This window comes from Gorilla gorilla, chromosome 11 (assembly GCF_029281585.2).
Source record: "Gorilla gorilla gorilla isolate KB3781 chromosome 11, NHGRI_mGorGor1-v2.1_pri, whole genome shotgun sequence".
Taxonomy (NCBI): Eukaryota; Metazoa; Chordata; class Mammalia; order Primates; family Hominidae; genus Gorilla; species Gorilla gorilla.
The window spans coordinates 146658707-146681858 of record NC_073235.2 but is presented as its reverse complement, the minus strand read 5'-3'; positions in this window follow the sequence as shown (position 1 = coordinate 146681858).

Sequence of the window (23152 nt, the reverse complement as noted above, 5' to 3'; positions counted from 1 at the left end):
ACGCCTGTAATCCCATCACTTTGGGAGGCCAAGGCGAGTGGATCACAAGGTCGGGGGTTTGAGACTTGCCTGGCCACTATGGTGAAACTCTGTCTCTACCAAAAACACACAAAAAAACTTTAGCCTGGCGTGGTGATATATATCTGTAATCCCAGCTACTCAAGAGGCTAAGGCAGGAGAATGGCTTGAACCCATTAGGTGGAGGTTGCAGTGAGCCGAAATTGTGCCACTGCACTCCACCCTGGGTGACAGAGTGAGGCTGTCTCGAAGAAAAAAAAAAAAAAGCTCATCACCCCTGGTCCAATGAGATACCATCTCGCACCAGTTAGAATGGCAATCATTAAAAAGTCAGGAAACAACAGGTGCTAGAGAGGATGTGGAGAAATAGGAATGCTTTTACACTGTTGGTGGGAGTGTAAATTAGTTCAACCATTGTGGAAGACAGTGTAGCAATTCCTCAAGGATCCAGAACTAGAAATACCATTTGACCTAACAGTCTCATTACTAGGTACACATCAAAAGATTATAAATCATTCTACTATAAAGACACATTCACACATATGTTTATTGCAGCACTATTCACAGTAGCAAAGACTAGGAAGCAACCCAAATGCCCATCAATGATAGACTGGATAAAGAATATGTGGCACATATACACCATGGAATACTATGCAGCTATAAAAAAGGATGGATTAATGTCTTTTGCAGAGACATGGATGAAGCTGGAAACCATCATTCTCAGCAAACTATCACAAGAACAGAAAACCAAACACCACATGTTCTTACTCATAAGTGGGAGTTGAACAATGAGAACACATAGACACAGGGAGGGGAACATCACACACTGGGGCCTGTCAGTGGGTAGGAAGGAAAGAGGAGGGATAGCATTAGGAGAAATACTTAATGTAGATGACGGGTTGATGGGTGCAGCAAACCACGACAGCACATGTATACCTATTTCACAAAACTGCAAGTTCTGCATATGTATCCCAGAACTTAAAGTGTATGTATGTGTGTATATATACACACAAATGTAAATGTAAATGTAAATAAATTGAAAATGGTAAAAATAGAAATATGTTTCCTACACAAATAGTGACATAATAAAGCAAGATAGAATGTATGTTTGAGTTAAAAAAAATTGCTTAGAAGACAACTTGAATTCCATTCCAAGGAACTAGTTTTCAAAAGTTTACAACCAGAGTTCAGTTTGGCAAAAGGCAACAATGCTGTTTTGAAAATAATTTCTGAAAAGAGCTTCCCCAGCAGTTCCAAATGGCAGTCCTGATACAAGGAAGTAGGGGCAATTTTGTTACCACCAGGAACATTGAATTTATTTTCAGACCTTGAAATTCTGGGAGGCCCTCGAATAATAATCAACTACAATATTTTATTTTACATAGAAATATTGTTTTAATGTCAATATAAAAGCTTGTATATGAACTAAAATTGTCAATCTGACACTTTTAAGAAAGAAGAATCCATTATGTCCCTAATCTATAGTGAGTTGATATGTTCCATAAGCAGTTCTGGAAGGAGGCTACACTTAGAGCATAAATTGGTATAGATCGCTTTGCTCTCACAGATAGCGACACAATATTTTCTGCTGAATGGGAAAAAGTTTGAAGGCATAAATCAAGATAAAGCAATCATCTGACAAAGAATTACAAAGAGGCCCCATACCTTTTTCTTAGTGAACGCCATGTGACACATTGATTTTCCACTGAAGATAAAAGCCAAAATCATGTGTCATCAATAGAAAGCAAGCAAAACTATTTGGTTCAATATGTTATGGTACTTAACAAAAAAAAAACTTGCAGAGAAAAGACAAATCTAAAATGTTGCACATGATTCAAACAAGTCTGGATCAGAAGAGACATTTCAGAGGTCACCGCTAGAGAGTCAAGGATACAATAGAGAGAAATAAACTCCTGCTTTTTTGTTTATCTACTTACATACACAGATACTGTCTGATGAAGATGATTGATATCAGGTATGGTATTTGATGGTATAGTCATTTACAAAATAATTCATCCCTTATGATCTAATGCAATTTTCTTCATATTACACGTGTATATTTAAATACTTCCTTGTGAAGTGGAGGCTAGCCAGGCTGCTGTTAGCATATCCAGTACATTTCTGCAAATTCCAAAATGGCAAATCCCACAGTTGAAATTTCAACCTCTCTAGCGTCCCTCGGCTGGAGTGCATAATCACGGCAAAAATCTGCAACATCAGAGGTGGCCGCCACAGACACAAAGTCTATGTTTCTCATTCCATTCTACCAAATCTAGTCAGCAGTCTGGGTGAGGGGGCTTGGCAGTATCTATGAGCAGAAAGCATTCAAATGGCTGGTATATGTGCTTCCGGGGAAACTGAGGGAAAAAAGAGAGAGGGAGGGAGGGAGGGAACAAGAAAGAAGAAGGAAACTCAAGGAGAGAGGAAGGGAAGGAGGCTGGCAAGGAGGGATGGAGGGAGCAAGGGAGGGAGGAATAAAGGAAGGAAGTTACACCAAGTTTCAAAACTGGCCATGGACTGAGAAGGATTAAGAGACAAACTGAATTGAAAGCATTTATGTTCATACTCGGTATTTTTCTTACCCATTCTTGCAAATTAGTAATTTAAAAATTTTCATTTCCACAAATCCACGTGTTTTCTTGTTCCTCTCTCTCCGCTCTTTTTCCTTCTTTCCTTCCTGCCTTTCTTCTTTCTTTTCAACATAGGTTATATAAATGTGTGAGAGCTATCACTAGTCTACATTAATCATCAGGATTTTCCTGTATATTTCCAATTAAGATGACCCATAATAATATTCTACTGTAATTTTGGAGGGTCCAAAATACTAGATGGCATTTAGTGTTTTGGAAATCATGACAAGTCTAACAGGACTTTAAAAAACCTATCAAGACATCTGATGTGTTTTCTTGCCCTTACACTCTTTAATGAGGTCTGCTTGACCCTTTCTTCTTCCCTTCTCTAGTCATGGGTTCTTCACACTGAAAACTAAGCTTTGCATCAGTGTTTGACGAACAGGTGACATAATAAACTGCAGTTATATTTTAAATTCAGCTCAAGATGGTAGATGAGAAATCTAAGATTGTGAAGTGAGATTTAGCATGCTGTTCAGTATGCAACAAATCTGAGTGTTGCTCACACAGGATTCATACCAACAGGCTCCTTCCAAAACCTTTCAATGCAAATTCTAGCAAATGCACACTTGGAAGAAAAATGTTCCATGAAGTTGTATATGGAAATTTATACTTTCAGCATTTATGTATATAATTTCAGGGGATGTGGGATCAACTTAACATTATTAAACATAGTCCAATCATATTTACAACATAACTTCAGAAAGATTTTATTACTAGAAGTATTTTGAAAAGGATGTACCATTTAGGATTTAAGACACACCCCAGCAATGGAAAAACAAATTAGATTATAAACAACGTTTAAAAAAAAATTATGCCATCTCTTTCACTACAAAATCCTCCTGGGGGAAAAATATCTTTTCCTTCATTATTAAAGGATGTTATCAGAGCACAGTGGAATTCTTTCAGATTTAGTCAGAAGGTTCTCTGGAGTTGAGAGATCTATTGGAGAATATTTTCTTTGAAAGTCCATGTCCTTTCCCCAGGCCTACATCATATATAAATAAACATTTCAGAAAAGGGGTCATGTTAGGAAAAAATGGGTTGAAGATTGTAAGACCTGGTTCCTGGGTGCCAAATAATTCACAAGTTGGAATAAGCTGGGTTTTTGTAACACTTCTCTATGACTGCCATTGATACTGGACTATGCCAAGGAACTAAGTCCTACCAAGGAAAAGCAGGAGGAAAACAGGTGTAAGAAAACATTTCCTGTCAGTGTGTCCAGTGATAGCATGAGTCAACAGCGGCTCCTCATGAAGCCATCGATTCGTAACACTGGAGTATCTAGAATGCATCTGGGTCGAATTATTAAAAAGAAAGTTCTTCTCAAGCTAGTTGTAATGGTAGCTAATTTAAAAAATTAATGTTCTGCGATTCTGATAAAAACCTATGTGGTGAACCAACAATAAAGGCGGCTGGAGATATTGGTATGAAATAGTTATTTTTCCTTATATACCTGGACGTTCATGTAAGAAATTATACTTTTGGAAGGTCTGTCATATTCTCAGTGTATAAGAGTTGAATCATTTTTAGAAGTTATTGTCAGAATTTTGCTTTAATAGTGCAATAAAGTGTGCATTCTCTCTCTCTCATTTTCATTCAACAGCCTCTACAAATTGAGCCTGGCTCAAAGGTCTTTCCCTCTTGGAATATGACTCGTCCCCTGTCCCTCTACATAGGCTATTCTATAACAAATTATTTTGCTGTCTTGATTTTTCAGAGACCTCATGCTAGTAGTAGAGAGCCAGGAGAAAGTGAGATGTCCTATATAAAAGGCCTGCTAGAGAAAGAAATCAGCACTGAGTTCTAAGGATACTGAACAACTTTTTAAAAAACAAGCAAGCCATATTAAACACATTAGTTACAACCAAATTAGACAAAACAATGAAAATTATCCAAGAAGAAAAAGTACATCACCTGTCTAGGTTTAAAACTGCTTAAGGCTGCCATCCAAGGACCATCTATGATAACAAATACAGTAGTCTGTATTGACACAAAGTTTTAGTGATAGACGTAATTACATTCTTCTGCTGGTGGTGTTCTAGAATAAATGGAATATCTGCTGATCAGATCTGAATGCATCCCATAATATTAGCATGTAGGATCCCAGATCTGCAGGCACTATCTCTTTCTCAGATCTACACTTTGAATATTATGTTAGTTAAAATGAGAAGTATGTTAGAAAATGTCTTTTAGAAAAGAAATATTGGCTGAGTATGGTGGCTCATGCCTGTAATCCCAACACTCTGGGAGGCCAAGGTGAGAAGATCTCTTGAGCTCAAGAATTTGAGACCAGCTTGGGCAACATATCTATAAAAAATGTTAAAAATTAGCCGGTGTGGTGGTGCACACCTATAGGCACAGCTACTTCAGAGGCTGAATCAAGAGGATCACTTGAGCTTGGGAGTTTGAGGTTGCAGTGAACTATGAACATGGCACTGAACTCCAGTCTGGGCAACAGAGTGAGGACTTGTCTTCAAAAAAGTAAAAAGGAAGAAAAAAATAGGAAACATTGTGTTCACGTATGCTATGGTACTCTTTCTTATATAAACTATTTCTTTGCAGTATTCTAGAGGATTTAAGACGAATTTACCATTTAATAATTTCATATGGTATATTATTGCATTAGTATAGTATGTTATTATATAATTAGTATAAGTGACCAGTGCTGCAACAACCACATTCCAAAAAATATTGTGATCCTCCAAAATTACAATGTCTAAATGACATTATTCTCCTTCATGAGACCGTTATACCTTAATTTTTCAGCACCATGAAAATCTACAAATGCCCTCTAAAATATATTTAGAAAACGTGGGAAAAAAATAGATACAGTTTCAGAAGATACATATATTTTGAAAATTAGACTTTTTGGAATAAATTATTCTTTATGACATATAAATAAACACATTTTTCAGACTGGCGGGGTAACATTTGCATCAGTCAAAATAATTAGATTACTAAAACCTGTTATCTTATTAGAAAAATGGTTTATTCAGAGAATCATTGGAATTATTAGCCTTCAAGCTGCTATATATTGAATCTGATCAAAATAATTATGATAATATTATTTCATTTTTCAGTATAATATCTCCTTAGTATTTTTGTTTCTTATTTAATATGTGATTATATTTACTTCTGTGAATAATATGGATGAAGATCATTACAGTGTCAAGATCACTGGGTTCAGAACACAGAAACCTCAAGTCTATTCTTTTTTCTTAAATACCTGTAAGACTTTAAAGAAGACAGAGTTTCTGGACTCTAATTTCTCTATCTGTAGAATAAATGGGTTAGACCAAATATCTCCTTTCTGCTTATAAATTTTCTAATTATATGACTGAGCTTACACCTGGAAAACAGTCTATCTCCTGTATAAATTAATGATAGAAATGAAAACCACCACGTTTCATGAAATTAACCACATAAATATTAACATCAACTGCTCAGAAGGACTTAAGTGCAAGTATCACAGGAATTCTGAAGCACAGAGAACTAAATATAAGAAATGTAACACTCTTCGTATTTTCAAAGAAGATTTTAATAATATATGTAAACACAGTAGCCTGTTCATAAGAAAAAAGAAAAGTGACGTCTTAGCATATTCAGGGTTCAACCAAAACTACCACTGGAATGTAAATCAAAGTAATAGTCACCTAACTGTCATAATTGGCATGAATAATTTTAAGTAAAACACTTTTATTTGATATTAAATGTGAACAATAAGCCAAAACAGAGAAAATTAATAAACTGATCATTTATTGAAACTGAAATAAAAATATATAATTATTGAATCCTCTTATATACATAAACCAATCATTGCTTAAATGAGCTGACATACTAGCTCCATAGTTTTATGTCGCTAAGGAACTCTTTTGAACACAATAAAGAAACCAGGATTGAGCACAAAGAATGATGAACTGGGAAGTTCATGGCTTTCTATCTACTAATTAGGAGTACAATCATTCAGTCAAACAGCCACTCAACAAACATTTAGCATACAGCTTCTGGATACCAGGTACTGGTGTAGGTGCTAGAGCAACAAGGAAATAGTCCCTGCATTCAGTGAGCTCACAGGCAAATAAACAAGTAAGTATAAAGACTGCATGACTGATTGGGAGCGGTGGCTCATGCCTGTAATCCCAGCACTTTGGGAGGCCAACATGGGCAGATCACGAGGTCAAGAGATTGAGACCATCCTGGCCAACATAGTGAAACCCCATCTCTACTAAAAATACAAAAATTAGCTGGGCACGGTGGTGCACGCCTGTAGTTACTTGGGAGGCTGAGGCAAGAGAATCAGTTGAACCTGGAAGGTAAAGGTTGCAGTGAGCTGAGATCACACCACTGCACTCCAGCCTGGTGACAGAGTGAGACTCTGTCTCAAAAAAAAAAAAAAAAAAGACTCCATGATAAATGTGTATCTACAAAGGGCACAAAGGAATGAGTAGCTAATCCCCAAAGCCATATGGAGCAGTCAGTATAAGCTTCAGGAAAAGAAACTGAAGTAAAAACCTAACCTGAATCTGAAAAAAATGAGTAGGTATTTTCCAAGCACGTTTCAGGGGAAAAGTTGCAGGATGCAGAAGTCCTCCCAAGTACAAAAAGAGAATGAACTCCGGACAACTGGCAATTTATGGCACACAGGAATCAGTAAATGTAGGGATGAGAGGAACACAGAAACATGGGCAAAAACAGGAATTTTGACTTTATTCCATAAATCATGGAAAGCCACCAATGGGTTTTAAGTAATAAAATACTAAGACCAGGTTTGCATTTTAGAAAGATCAATTTGATTTCAGTGAGGAGGTCCAAAAATGAGAGCAGCAAGGCCAGATAGAAGGTCCTACTGCAACTAGCTATGGTTAGAGATGCAGACCAAAACTAAGGTGAAATCATTTAGAAGAAAGAACGTGGATATAAGAGCCATTGGTTTGGCCTCTCCACATCATTTTTTTTATTTTATTTTCATTTATTTATTTATTTATTTTGAGACAGAGTCTCGCTCTGTCACCCAGGCTGGAGTGCAGTGGCGTGATCTTGGCTCACTGCAAGTTCTGCCTCCCGGGTTCACACTATTCTCCTGCCTCAGCCTCCCGAGTGGCTGGGACTACAGGCACGCGCCACCACGCCCAGCTAATTTTTTCTATTTTTTTAGTAGAGATGGGGTTTCACCATGTTAGCCAGGATGGTCTCGATCTCCTGACCTCGTGATCCACCCACCTCGGCCTCCCAATGTGCTGGGATTACAGGCTTCAGCCAGCATGCCCAGCTGGCCTCTCCACATCTTTACTGTTATACTGATAACATGGGGATGAAAATAAATATTATTTGTATTTAAACTATTATTGTTATGTGAAAATTAAACAAATAACATACTATGATAACATCTGAGGTTCAAGAAATATTAAGTCTTGAAAATAGGAAAGATGAAAGGAAGGAAACAGGGAGTGGGGAGGAAAGTAGGAGAAAGGAGAGAATATAGGAATGAGAGAGGAGGAAAATAATAAGAAAGAAGTAGAAAGCTAGGTACGGTGGCTCATGACTGTTGGGATTCTTTCCACAACTGCTGACAATAAGTGTTAACTGTCATTAGATTGAAAAAAAAGTAAAGCAAAAAGGTGTAATCTGAATTTGCTTGGTGAGAACATTCAGCTGTTACTACACAGACCAACGCAAATTGAAGTTCATTTTCATTGATGATGATTACACTGAAATTCTTAGCCATTGGCTATTTTTATCAAGGAATATAGTAATAAACCGCATAGACACACCCTTGTAAAGTAAATTAGGAAGTAAACAATGAGTTTAGGGAAAAAAATTATAAACTAAATCACTAAATGAGATTACAAAATTTAAAATTATAAGGATATTTTAATGCAATAATAAAATTTTAGGGAATTTAACCTAATTGTAAGAACATTTTAACCCACTGATAAAAATATCATTTTGAATCCTGAAAATGCCTCTTCTACATGGAGAAGAATATGAGGTAATAATATTACAAACAACTTATAAGTTTTTTATACTTTCTATGAAATATCTAATTTCAAAACCATATTTGCTTTCTATCAAATTTCCTGGCCCAAATTTGGCCAGTAAAGTAGTTCTGAATCTTATCAGAATCAGAGGGAATTTATAAATACATCTATATATCTAAAAATAAATACTTTAAAAATGTCACATCTACTTTAATATGCAAGAGATATCTATACTTCAGTATATAAAGACAATTAGAAACAAGCGAAATGAAAGAAGCTTTACTCTATTTAGAGTAAAGGTTTCTCAGTCGGGCGCCGTGGCTCACACCTGTAATTCCAATACTTTGGGAGGCCTAGGCAGTCTGATCACAAGGTCAAGAGATCGAGACCATCCTGGCCAATATGGTGAAACCCCGTCTCTACTAAAAATACAAAAATTAGCTGGGCAGGGTGGCATGCATCTGTAGTCCCAGCTACTCGGGAGGCTGTAGCAGGAGAATCGCTTGAATCTGGGAGGCTGAGGTTGCAGTGAGCTGAGATCCTGCCACTGCACTCCAGCCTGGGTGACAGAGTGAGACTCTGTCTCAAAAAAAAGATTTATCAAGTAAAGTTTAGAAATCTGTGGTAAAGCAAAATTATATGCTGCTCAAAAATTAAAGATAATAACAGTAAATAATACAAGTTAGAAAAACAATGCAAAGGATATTTGTCTTCACAGGATTAAAAGCTATCTCCATAAGTACATAATATGCAAACAACACATAAATATACATAGAGTCCAGGGTTTTCAAAGTGTCTAGATGTCATTTCAATACCTGGGAAGCAAATGCTTTTGATTCTTATTTCAGACAATTCAGGGAACTGGATCTAGGAGTTATTGTTATGTAAATATGGGGAGAAAGCAAGTTATTATTAATGTATAATATCTATCTCCCATAGCTACCTGGAAAGGGAACCTTATTATCTGCTATCCAGGGAGATATTGCTATAGAAATAAGTGAATATTCGAATGGTAGTAAAATTTAAGAAATCATTGCAGTGACTTTGTAGTCCTCTTAGATAAGACTCTTCAAAGATAATGATTTTTCAACAGATAATTATGCTGTTAAAATTCAGATATGCTTTTCTAGTATTCTTTATTCCTATAGATTTAAAAACTCCCCTTGATTGATCATAGATATAATAATCAATTAAATTAGTCTTCTAGTTCGCCATTAATTGAATATATAAATATATATGTGTAGATGTCAACACACATGTATACATATATAAAATTTCTAAGTTAGAAAAGGAGAAATAGCCTGGATATGTTTTAAAAATTGAGATCCTAGGATTTTTCACTGTTTCTGAAGCATTATTGACTTTCTCAGTTATCATCATTGGAATCCTCATTTTTGCAATAATAATTGCAATTAGCATTTACTCTGGGTTAGTGTATATCAAGCTTTGTGCTAGGGGCTGTTACAGGCATAACAGCATGCCCATTGACACAAAATTTCTATTTAATAAAAATTATGCCTGTCTGTACTATGGCTATAGGTTAAAAAGCTAATGATTCTACAGCAGCTTTTAGTTGCTGTGAGAAAAATTACCTAAATGGCCTCTATTAATTATGTAAATATCATCACAGCAGTTGTCCCTGGAGAAAAGGCGTCAGGGGATACTTGCTGGGTTGGCTCACAGGTCCATCCCTGTCATTTTTTTGAGCTCTTCATTGAGATAAAAGAAGACGAATTTATGTAGAAGCCAAAAAAAAAAAAAAAAAAAAAAAAAACCTCAAGCAGGGAGGGGGAAAAAAAAGCCCAGAATCAGATTCTTTCTTATTTCAGATTCACTGTCTTAGAACTTCTCTGATGGTTCAGGATGATTCTACCGAGGTTTGTTGGTAAGGAATAAACATGAAGTGTACAAAAAAGAAGTCTGAAGTCTGAGCTGGTAATTTGGGCCTCACATAAGGATTTAAACATTCATAGGAGGAAATACATCCTAAAGCATCATGTGGTTGAACTTTGAACAGTTGAACTCCTTCTGGTATTAGCCACAGAGGCAAGATGCACATGTTGAGTGAGAAAAACAAAATAAAACAAAAACAAAACAAAGGCTGAGCATGTGAGTAGTAATTTTAAAAAGTTAAAACCTAGAGCTGCCATTGTGACTTACAGAAAGACCTGAACCAGAAAGAACATAAATGTAGAGTGAAAAACATCTGTTAATACATACATCATCTTATTTAATCCTCATGAAATATCAAAGAAAATATTATTGTCCCTATTTAATTTTATTATTCTTTTTTGAGACAGTCTCACTCAGTCACCCAGGCTGGAGTGCAGTGACATGACCTCAGCTCATAGCAGCCTCAACCTCCCAGGCTCAGGCAGTTCTCCGACTCAGCCTCCTGAGTAGCTGGGAACACAGGTGCATGCCACCACACCTGGATAATTTTTTAAAAAATTTTTGTTGAGATGGGGTCTCCTCATGTTGCCCACGCTGGTCTGAGGCCTCAAGGGTCCTCCTGCCTTGGCCTCCCAAAGTGCAGGGATTACAAGTGGTAAGCCACAGTGCTTGGCCATGTCCCTATTTTATTTTATTTTCTTTATTTATTTATTTGGAGACAGAGTCTTGCTCTACACCCCAGGCTGGAGTGCAGTGGTGCGATCTCAGCTCACTGCAACCTCCACCTCCCGGGTTCAAGCAATTCTCATGCCTCAGCTTACTGAGTAGCTGGGATTACAGGTGCCTGCCACCATACCCAGCTACTGTTTGTATTTTTAGTAGAGATGGGGTATTGCCATGTTGGCCAGGCTGGTTTTGAACTCCTGACCTCAAGTGATCCACCTGCCTGGGCCTCTCAAAGTACTGAGATTACAGGCGTGAGCCACTGCACCTGGCCCGTGTCCTTATTTTAGATATAAGAAATGTGAGGTTGAAAGAGGAGTGACATGTAATTTTTCAGTGCTCATTATTATTGTCACGATTCTAACCCAAACCTGATGGCAAAGCCTATCCTCTTAAAAATTATACAGCTTCTATTAAGTTAAATCATTAATAATTATAACAATTTTTAAACAGCTATTCTATACCAAGCATTGTGCTATGTGTTTTTAATGGAAGATGATACAAAACCAAAACATGTATGACCACGGGACACATTCTGGAAATAGGTGTTATGCCACACAATAATAATTGCTGTTAAGTCCACCACATTGACTCTTCTTGTTCCTTCAAAGATTTTTTGTTTCCTCTAGATTTTGTGCCCCTGCTGAAAGTTGCATGAAGGAGGACAAAAGTTAATTGAGTATTCTAGTATGTTGGCTTAGGTTCATAGAGGTTGTCCTTTCTTTGATTAAGCGTTTGCTATAAACTCCAAATTCATGAATACTCTATTCTCTATTTTGGAACAGGTTCTGTAACGTACTTCTTTTGAGTTTCAGGCTTTTCCATGCATTCTAATGGTTATGTGTTTGAAGTTATCATAAGGTTGAAGCAATTAAACTCTAGACTTCATCAATAGTTAATAGTCATTAATTATTTAAAATAAAATATACAATAGTAAGGGAATGTTTGCAAAAGTACCATAAAATTATTTTAAAGCTGTCTATATAAATGAATAGAAATAATTAACTCTTTTAAAAATGCCAATACATAAATAATGAAATCCTTATTGTATTTGGAATAAGAATAATTAATTACACTATTCTACCCATGGCTTAAAGGGTCTCCTGAGATCTAGACGATGCAGATATTATTGGTAGACAATTCCTCATGGGTCTCTTATGCTTCTGCACAGGTTATGAGCAGGGCCATTAACTGCCCCTTTGTTCCAGGCTATCCTTTCAAGGATATCTAAATAGTAGAGCTATGAAAGACAGATAGTAACTCCCTCTACAACAGAAGGCAAGTTATTATCCTGTAGAATAAAGATAATGTCTCCTTCTAAAGAAAAGGTCAGACAAGTTTATTTGCAGCCCATCATAAAAGATTTTAGTTCCATAAGTTTAGGCCTCTTTAGCAGTGATACAAGCCTGCTTCATGTGTACATCTATCTACCTGGGCACCTCTCTGTTGGTCCCTTTCTCAGGGCACATGGGGAGCAAGAAGAACCAATGCAAATATGTTGCTCACAACATTTGCTATACCATTAGTAATAAAGTCATCTGTCTGTGACACAGGAATCTCACCTCTTGTGTCAGCATCCATGAAACAGTGGCAGGCTAACTTGTTTCCTTATCAGTCAGGTAAAATTTTAGATCCTTCACAATACTTGACGCTATATTAAATATCTATGTATACTACCACTTTGCAGTGAGCCAAGATCATGCCACTGCACTACAGCCTGGGCGACAGAGACTCTGTCTCAAAAAAATAAGAAAGGAAAGCTTAGACTCTAGTGTGGGAAATTCATAAGCAAGTAAGCAATCATGAGAGAGTAAAAACCACTATGTGCTCATTCATTCACTATTCATTCATTCGACAAAAACTTAGCAAATACATGCTATATGTCTGCACAAGTATAAAGTCTAACAGCACAGCAGGGAAAAGAAAGAAAACCTCTGTCCTCATGGATTTTACATATGAAAGCCAGGGGGGTGTGGACATTAGTGGAGACAACAATAAAAACACAAGATAAATAAGTAATGGTAAAAGGGCTAATAAAAAATAAAATAACAATATTGAAAATGTTAGAGCAAAGGGCTGTAATTTTATCAATGATCAAGGAAGACTTTATAGAAAAGTTGGCAACTAGGTAAATGGCTGAAGGAGGTAGGTGAGGAAGCAAGTTGTGCAGCTATGCCGGTAAAGGACACCCACCACTAAGGGAATCACAGGGACAAAGCCTTGAGGCCATAGCATGCTTCTCATGTTTCAGATGTATTCAGAGACCAGGGTGTCACAAGGACAATGAGTGAGGGTAGAATAATAAGATATTATATTAGACAGTCACTTCAATTTTTTTGGCTATGATTTTGAATGAGATGGGAACCAATTGGGATGTTTTAAGCAGAGATGTGACAACATCTGACTTTACTGAAGAGAGTGGAGGACAAAAAAGGAAGGGGAAGAATACTGCAAAAATCCAGACAAGAAATGAGAATTCGAGGTCAAGGTGTGATATTGTTTGGCTCTGTGTTCCCACCAAAATCTCATCTTGAATTGTAATTCTCATGTGTTGAGGGAGGGACCTGGGGGGACAAGATTGGATCATGGGGGTGATTTCCCCCCATGCTGTTCTCGTTATAGTGAGTGAATTCTCATGAGATCTGATGGTTTAAAAGTTGTGCTTCTCCTTTCATTCTCTCTCTCTCTTGCCACCATATAAGACGTGCCTTGCTTCCCCTTCACCTTCTGCCATGATTGTGAGTTTCCTGAGGCCTCCCAAGCCATGCAGAACTGTGAGTCAATTAAACTTCTTTCCTTTATAAATTACCCAGCCTCAGGCCGTTCTTTAGAGCAGTGTGAAAACAGACTAATTCAGGGTGGTAGCAATGAAGAAAAAAATAAACCATTTTGGAGATACTTTGAAAGCAGACATGACAGGATTAATTGATATCAAAGTTGTAGTATGAGAAAAACAGAAGTTAAGGATTTCAAAGTCTTTAACCTAAGCATTTGGAACAATGGAGGTACCATTTATGAAGTGGGGAAGACTGTGGGGAGGCAGGTTTGGAGGTGGTTGAGGGAAACAGAATCTCAATTTTGGACACGTTGCACTTGCTGTTCCTATTAGGTATTCAAGTGATCATGTCAGGTCAAGAGCTGTATGTATGAATCCAGAGTTCACATGAGGAGGTTAGGCTGGAGATATAAATTAGAAAATTATCAAAGTGACAAAAAGAAGGCACAAAAATAGGAGAAAAAAAAACAAAGAGTGGTGCCCCATGCCATGGGAGCCAAGTCAAGTTTAAGTATTTGAAGGAGGAGGGTGATACCATCAGTGTCAAATGAAGATTGAGAATAGGTCACCGGATCTAGGTCACTGGTAGCTTGGATAAGAAGAGTTTCTGTTGAATGGTGACAGCCAGAGCCTCACTGGACTGAGTTAAAAAGAGATTCGGAAGAGAAAGTTTAAAGAAAGTGAATACAGTGAATTCTTTTGAGTAATATAAAAGAAAGGAGGAAAATGTAAAGGAAATGAGAGAAAAATGGTATGTTAGCAGGAAGGAGAAATTAGATCAAGAGAAGATATTTTTAAGATGTGAGAGGGAAAAGCATTTTTTTTCTTTCTTATAGAAAAGACTGGTAGACAGAAGAACTTTCAGGAGTAATGCTGTTGAACAGGCAGATAGAGAGGGGTTCTACACAAAAGAAACACGGACAGTTTACTTCGGGTACAGGAGAAAAGACTGACTTTACAAGTGGGTAGAAATGGTGCTGGAACTTCTAAAAGTTCTTTTCTGGTTGTTTCTATTTTTTCAGTGAAATAGTATGTCAAATCATCAGTTGAGGCTAGGAATAGGGAAGTGGAAGACAGATGTCAAAGAAGACGGAAGAAAAATGTGTTATTCATTGAGGAGGGCGGGGGAAGGAATGGACTGGGGAAATTGCATGTGCTTGCTGGGTAGCACCAAGAACACACTTTAGGGCAGCAATCCCCAATGTAAAGTGAGAACAGGTGTCACTGGGTTTTTGTTTGTTTGTTTGTTTGTTTTTGTTTTTCCATCTTTAGCCACATTTAGCTATGCTTTGTGGACTGGATGTGGAGTATAAGGAAAAGGGTGGAGTTAAAGATGAGTACAAAGTTTTTACCTGTAGCAACTGAAGAATGGTGTTGTCATTTCTAACCCCGGGCATACTCTAAGACTGTGTTTGGAGGAAAGTCTCAGAAGCTTGCAGGTGGGTATGAAAAATTTAACATCCCAATTAAACATCCAGGGGAAGATGTCTAATAGAGAGTTAGATCTGAGTCTGGAGTTCAATGAAGAGGTTTAAACTAGAGATATAAATTTGGGAGACACGATCATATCAATGGCATTTAAAGCTGGAGACTAGATGAGTTTTCTACCGTAGTGAAGATAAAAGATCTAAGGTCTAGACGTCAGAGCCAGAAAGAAAAGAAGCAAAGATGAGAAGGAACAATCAAGGAAGTTGAGGAAAACCTAGGGAATTTGCCATCTTGAAATCCAAGTGAATAAAATGTTTTCAGGAAATGGAAAATGTGGTTACCTGCAAATATTGCTTTTAGTAATCCCCATTTATTTACAAGAGATATTTTCCAAGACCCCCTAGTAGATGGCTGAAGCTCTGGATTATCCTGAACACTATGTATGCTGCTTTTCTATCTGATAATCAAGTTGGCTAATAGGCAGGTGGGTCATAGACCGCCTGAATACACTGGACAAGAGGATGATTCACATCCTGGGAAGGACAGATAAGGACAGCGTGGGATCTCATCACACTACTCAGAATGGAGTGCAATTTAAAACTTGTGAATTTATTTCTGGAATTTTCCATTTTATATTTTCAGACTGAGATTGACTGTGGAAGGCAAAACTGCAGATAAGGGTGGACTACTGTACAAATCAGGATGAGGGCTAAGAATTGACTTTTAGATGGAACAATATAAGGCCCTTGTGGGTCCTGATTACAGGGGAAAAAGCCTGAATGGAGAGAATTTAAGTAAATATTGGAGGAGAGAATAACTTTTGACAACATCTTTCTAAGAGTTTATCAAGGAAAACTGAGAAATGAGGTGGAAAGCTGTCATATAAAATGGGGTCAAGAGAATTGAACAGCATGTTTATTTAGGCTCATGGGGAAGACACAGTAGACAAGGAAAAAGTGGTGGTCTTTGCTGGAGAGACACCATTGAATAGTAAAGAAAGGATGGGATCTAGTTCACAAGCAGAAAGTATAGAAGTGTCCAGACAGCTCGTGTATGGTAATAGACTGACAGTGTCATTATGGAAATTGTATTTTAGAAACTGGGAATAATGAAGAAATCAAGGCTGCTTGAGTAGCACTAAAGACTGACAGTGAAAAAGAAGAGAACGTTTTGTTGTTACTGGATAAATGAGTCTCACCAGGAACTCTTGTAACTCGAGAGTCCTTAAAGAGGACTCAATAGGCTATGAAAAATATTACAAAAATACAATCAATAACTGTGTATTAATTCATACTAAATTTTTACAGTCTTACAAATAACCTATGTTTATTTTCTTTATGTTTATGTTTAAAAGTAAATATAACTTAGGCACATCAGGTTGTCTAAGGAGCACCCACAATTGCATTTGAAATGTGAAATTGTATTAGTCAGCTCATGTTAATAACAGTAGCCACTACTATGCTTACATTTATGAGAAGATTGTTAGTGCTATGGTGATATGAGGTGGGTTGTTATTAGACAAATAGTATAATTTTTTTTAGATAATCACATTAACAGTATACTATAGTAATATAGATGAACAAAATGTATGATTCATAAAAGACCCTACTATTTTTTCTCTGGGGGTAGGCAGAAATCAGTGATGTATTTTTAAAATAACGTGATTTTTTTCTGTCATGTTAAATATTTATATTGTCTTTGCATTATATATATGTGTGTGTATATATATATATATTTTCCCCAGACTAGGCTAATGAGCTCAAATGTTTCATACTTCTTGACAAAAGCTCAATTGCCTAAAGAGCCAAAATATGAATATTTTAAGCTAAAACTCAAGTTGCTTGCTTAAAATTCACAGGGATCTCTTATTACCCAAGATAACCTGCTCTCCAGGATATAAGGAATTATTTATATTAACGCTACCCATTTTTACAACCCAAATCAAGTGCAATTGCATTAATATTCCCATGTCTTGTAGCACAATTTAATAATTCCATTTTTCTTTTCTTTGTTTTTTTGAGATGTGGTCTCGCTGTGTTGCCCAGGATGGATGCAGTGGCATGATCACGGCTCACTGCAGCTTCAACCTCCCGGGCTCAAGAGATCCTTTCATCTCAGCCTCTGAGTAGCTGGGACTACAGGCATGTGCCACCATGCCCAGCTAATTTTTGTATTTTTTGTAGAGATGAGGTTTTGCCATGTTGCCCAGACTGGTCTGGAACTCCTGGGCTTAAGCGATCCTCCTGCCTCAGCCTCTCAAAGTGCTGAGATTACAGGTGTGAGCCACTGAGCCTGGCTTGATAGTTCCATCTTATTTCATGACTATGTATGCCTGATATTGTAAGTTATTTTATCACTACTTCCCATTCCCTCTTAACAATTATATTGTTGATCGTTTGTTGAAATAATGTTGGCCTCCTTTCAGAACTCATTGTGGGGCATACAGTATTTCCAGGAACTGAAGAAATATTTGAAAAATCTGTCTAATAAATTTCAAAACTGAAAAGAATATAAAGCCATATTTCAAGGATCCCTGTGAGCACAAAAGAACAAATACAAAGAAAACCCACATAGGCACACCCTAGCCAAACTGCCAAAAATCTGTGCCAGAGAGAAAAATGTTAAAAGCAGCTGGAAAAAAAAGCATAAATCACCTTCAAAGAATAATTATTAGACCTCTTTAATAGATGCAATGGAAACCAGAAGGAAAAGGAATGTTATCTTTAGAGTGTTGAAAGAAAGTAACTGCCAGTGCATTTGTTTTCTATTGATACCCAGGGCATTTGTTTTATTTTAGTTTCTATTAGTTTTCTATTGCTATGTAACAAACAACCACAAACCTAGAGACTTGCAACACTCATTTATTATCTCTTAGTTTCTGTAGGTCAGAGGTCTAGGATGGCATGGCATGGCTGTCTGCTTAGGGTCTCAAAAGGTAGTAATAAAAGTACAAGGTACAATGGCTCTATCTGGAGGCTGGGGGGGGGGAATCTACTTCCTGGCTTATTCTCATTTAGATGGTTGGCAGAATTCAGTTTCTCGTGGCTACAAGACTGAGATCCTTGTTTTATTGCTGCCTGTCTGCTGAGGATTTCTTTCATCTCCTTAAGCCCACCTGTCATACCTTTTCATGTGGCTCCTTACATCTTTAAACCAGCAGTGGTATATCAAGCCCTCTTCTTATTTGCTTTTTCCCCTACTTTTTCTTTATTGTGATAAAATACACATAACATAAAATGTATTATTATCTAAACCATTTTAAGTGCACAACTTAGGAGTATTAAGTGCTTTCATATTGTTGCACAACCATCACCAACATCCATGTCCAAAACTCTTTTTATCTCACAAAACTGACATCTGTACCTATTACACAAGAATTATTCACTCCTTTCTTCCCTCAGGCCCAGGAATCTACCATTCTACTTTCTGTCTCTAAGATTTAGGCTATTCACTATACCTCAGATAAGTCTAATCATATCATTACTTCTTTTTGTGACTGGCTTATTTCACTGAGCAGTATGTCCTCAAGTTTTTTTTTATTTTATTTATTTTCATTTATTTACTTATCTCTTTGGACAGAGTTTTGCTCTATTGCCCAGGCTGGAGTGCAGTGGCACAAGCGATTTCAGGTCACTACAACCTCCTCTTCCCAGGTTCAAGCAATTCTCCTGCCTCAGCCTCCTGAGTAGCTGGGATTACAGATGCACACCACCACTCCCAGCTAATTTTTGTATTTTTAGTAGAGATGGGATTTCACCATGTTGGCCATGTTGGTCTCAAACTCCTGACCTCAGGTGATCCACCTACCTCAGCCTCCCAAAGTGCTAGGATTACAGGTGTGAGTAACTGCACCTGGCCATGTCCTCAAGTTTTATTCACTTTGTAGTGTATGTCAGAATTTCTTTCCTTGTTATGACTAAATAACATTCCATTGTATGCATTCACCACATTTATCTGATCCACTCATCAGTCAATGAATAATTGGGTTACTTTCAGGTTTTAGCTATTGTGAATAATGTTTCTATGAACACGAGTGTACAAATATCTCTTTGAGATCTTGCTTTTAATTATTTTGAGTATATACCCAAAACTGGAATTGCCGAATCATATGGTAATTATATTTTTAATTTTTTTGAAGAATTGCTTTCCTCTTCCACAGTAGCTATGCCATTTTACATTCCTTAACAGTGCACAAGAGTTCTGATTTCCACATCCTCACCAACACTTGTTCACTTCTGGATTGGTTTTTTGTTTGGTTTTGTTTTGGGTTTTTATTATTTTTGGGTAGTAATCTAATGGATGCAAGGTGGTATCTCATTGTTTTGATTTGCATTTCCCTAATGTTGGTGATGCTGGACATCTTTTCACATGCTTATTGGAGAAATGTCCATTAAAATATTTTGTCTTCTTTGGAGAAATGTCCATTAAAATATTTTGTCTATTTTTGAATTGAGCTGTTGGTCTATTATTGAGTTTTAGAAGTTCTCTCCTATATTGTGGATATCAATCCCTTATCAGATATATAGTTTGCAAGAAGTTTCTCCCCTTCTTGGGGTTGCCTTTTTACTCTGTTGATAGTGTTTTAGGATGCAAAAAATTTTAAAGCTCTCATAAAGTCCGATTTGTCTATTTTTTATTTTGTTGCCTGTGTCTTTGGTGTCATCCATTAAATCATTGACAGACACAGCATCATAAGGTTTCTGTCCTATATTTTCTTCTAAGAGTTTTATAGTTTTAGGTCTTATATTTAGTTTATGGATTGATTTTGAGTTAGTTTTTGAATATGAAGTTAGGTAAGGGTCCAACTTCATACTTTTGCAAGTTGATAACTAGTTTTCCCAGCAGCATGTATTGAAAATACTGGATTTTACCAATTGAATGGTGTTGGTACCTTTGCCAAAATAAAAAAATCACTTTTTCATATATGTGAGGATTTATTTCTGGACTCTGTAATCTATTCCACTGATCTATACATTGGTCTTTTTGGCAATACCATACTGTTTTGTTTACTGTAGTTTTGTAATATGTTTTGAAATCAGGGTGTGTGTGTCCTCCAACTTTGTTCCTCTTTTTCAGAATTAATTTGTCTATTTGGGGTTCTTTGAGATTCAATATGAACTTACTTTCTATTTCAGCTAAAAAATGTGACTGGTATTTTAACAGGGATTATATTGAATCTGTAGATCACTTTGAGTGATACTGGCATCTTAAGAATATTACATCTTCTGATCTATGAACAAGGAATATCTTTTCATTACCTATATTTTTAAAAATTTATTTCAGAAATGTTTTTTATTTTTTATTGTACAAGTCTTTCACCATCTTAATTCCTAAAGACTTTTATTCTTTTTTATGTTATTGCAAGAGAATTGGTTTTTTAATTTCCTTTTTGGATGGTTCATAGCTAATGTAAAGAAATGCAACCAATTTTTGTATTTTAACTTTACATTTTGTTGAATTCATTTTTTAGTTCTAACAGGGTTTTTTGTAGAACTTACAGGGATATTTACATATAAAAATTATTTGTTTCCAATTTGTATGACTTTTATTTCATTTTCTTTATTCCTATTATTTTGTTTTTTGTTATGTTTTAAATTAATTGCTTTTGCTAGTACTATGAATAGAAGTGGCAAACATGGATATGGATGGACATCCTTTCCTTATTCCTGATCTTAGAAGAAAAGCTTTTAGTCTTTCACCAATGAGTATAATGTAGCTGTGAGTTTTTCATACATGGCTTTTATTATGTTGAGGTGGTTTCCTTTTATTCCTGGTTTGTTGAGTATTTTTATCCTGAATTAAATATTGAATTGTATCAAATGTTTTTTTCTGCATCAATTGAGGTGACCACATGTTTTTTTATTTCCTTTGTTCTGTTAATGTGGTGCATTACATAGACAGATATTCCTAGGTTGAAGCATTCCTGCATTCCAGGAAAAAAATCCCACTTGGTCATGTTGTATAATCTTTTTAATATGCTTCTGAAATAAGTTTGCTAATATTTTGTTGAGGATTTTGCATAAATGATCATAAAGGATATAGGTTCATAGTTTTTTTTTTTTGCAGTCTCTGTCTGGCTTGAGTCTCAGGGTAATGCTGGCCTCATTGAATAAGTTAGAAAATATTCCTTGTCTTCAATTTTTTGGAAAAATTTGAGAGGATTGTTGTTAGTTCTTTTTTACATACTTGGCAAACTTCACCACTGACACTAATGGGACAGTTCCAGGGCTGTACTTTGTTGGCAGATCTTTTATTACTCATCAAATCTCTTTGCTAGTTGTAGGTCCATTCAGATTTTCTATTTCTTTGTGCTTTAATCTTGGTAGGTTTTACATTTCTAGGAATCTGTTTATTATACTTAAGTTATCCAATTTTGTGGCATGTACTTGTATATGGTACTCTAATCTTATAATCTTTTTTATTTATGTAGAATTGAAAGTAATGTCCCCACTTTTATTTCTGATTATAGTAATTTGAATCTTCTCTCTCTCTTTGTCTATCCCTCTCTCTGTCTCTCTCCCTTTCTCTCTCTCCCTAGGTCCATTTCGTTAAAGGTCTGTCAATTTTACCAATCTTTTTGAAGAATCAATGTTTGATTTCTTTGATTTGCTTTATTATCTTTATATTATTTATTCATTTCTATCAAAGCTTTTCACTTCTACCTGCCTTCAGAATAGATCCAGAATCTGCCCACTTCTGACCATCTCTACTGCTCTCTCCATACCTAGCTCAAGTCACCATCATTTCCTTATTCAGTCCTTGGAATACTCCCCAACTGCTCTTTCTGCTTCCATTTCTGACACTGGCCAACAGTTGGCAGTTTGCTGGTGATGTCGTCTAGACTTTGGTGTTGCTAGTACCTGAACTTACAATAACAGCTGAGCTGTAGTGATCTTCCGTTGAACATAAAGATTTGCACATATCAACAACATTAAACAAGGTCACTCCGTAGACTGAGAAATAAAACCACACAAAAAGAAGGCCACTCTATTCATTTCTGAACACAGACAAAAAAAAAATCACAGTGTAAACTCGAAACTCCTCAAATATTCATTCCCCTTTCCTGACTGACATGAGTATTGTATTTAACCAATTATAACTTTAGTTCAATTTCTCTCACCTCCTAAATAAAATTTGTTCAGATATACAATTACAGAATTATCCTATTTCTTGAAAACATCCAATCAAAAGAAAATTCTTGCTTCCTTGAGCCCTTCTCTAAATGACCCAACACAAGTCCAAATCCTAGAACAAGTTCCTCTTGTTAAGCCACGTCCCAGTTTCTCCTAGTAGGCTATTTTCCTTGCTTAGCAACTATCAATAAACCCAATCTTGTTACAGGTGGTCATTGACGATGGGCATCAATAACCACCTTCTATCTCTTCTCAGTGTAGCAAACACAGTGATTGTGGCAAGTCAGATCTTGCAAGTCTTCTGTTCAAAATGCTCCCAGTCTCATTTAAAAGCTAGTGTCCTTACAATCACCCATAAGGCCTCGGCTGAAATGGTCCTCTACCTTGGCTGCACATAATTTAAAAACTGTGAATGCCAGGATTCTACCCTAGAGATTGTGATTTAATTAGCCCTGCCTCAAGACTTTTTATTTCGACTTTTATTTTAGATATAGTGAACACATGTGCAAATTTGTTACATGGCAATGTTGCACGATGCTGAGGTTTGGAGTACAGATCCCATAACCCAGG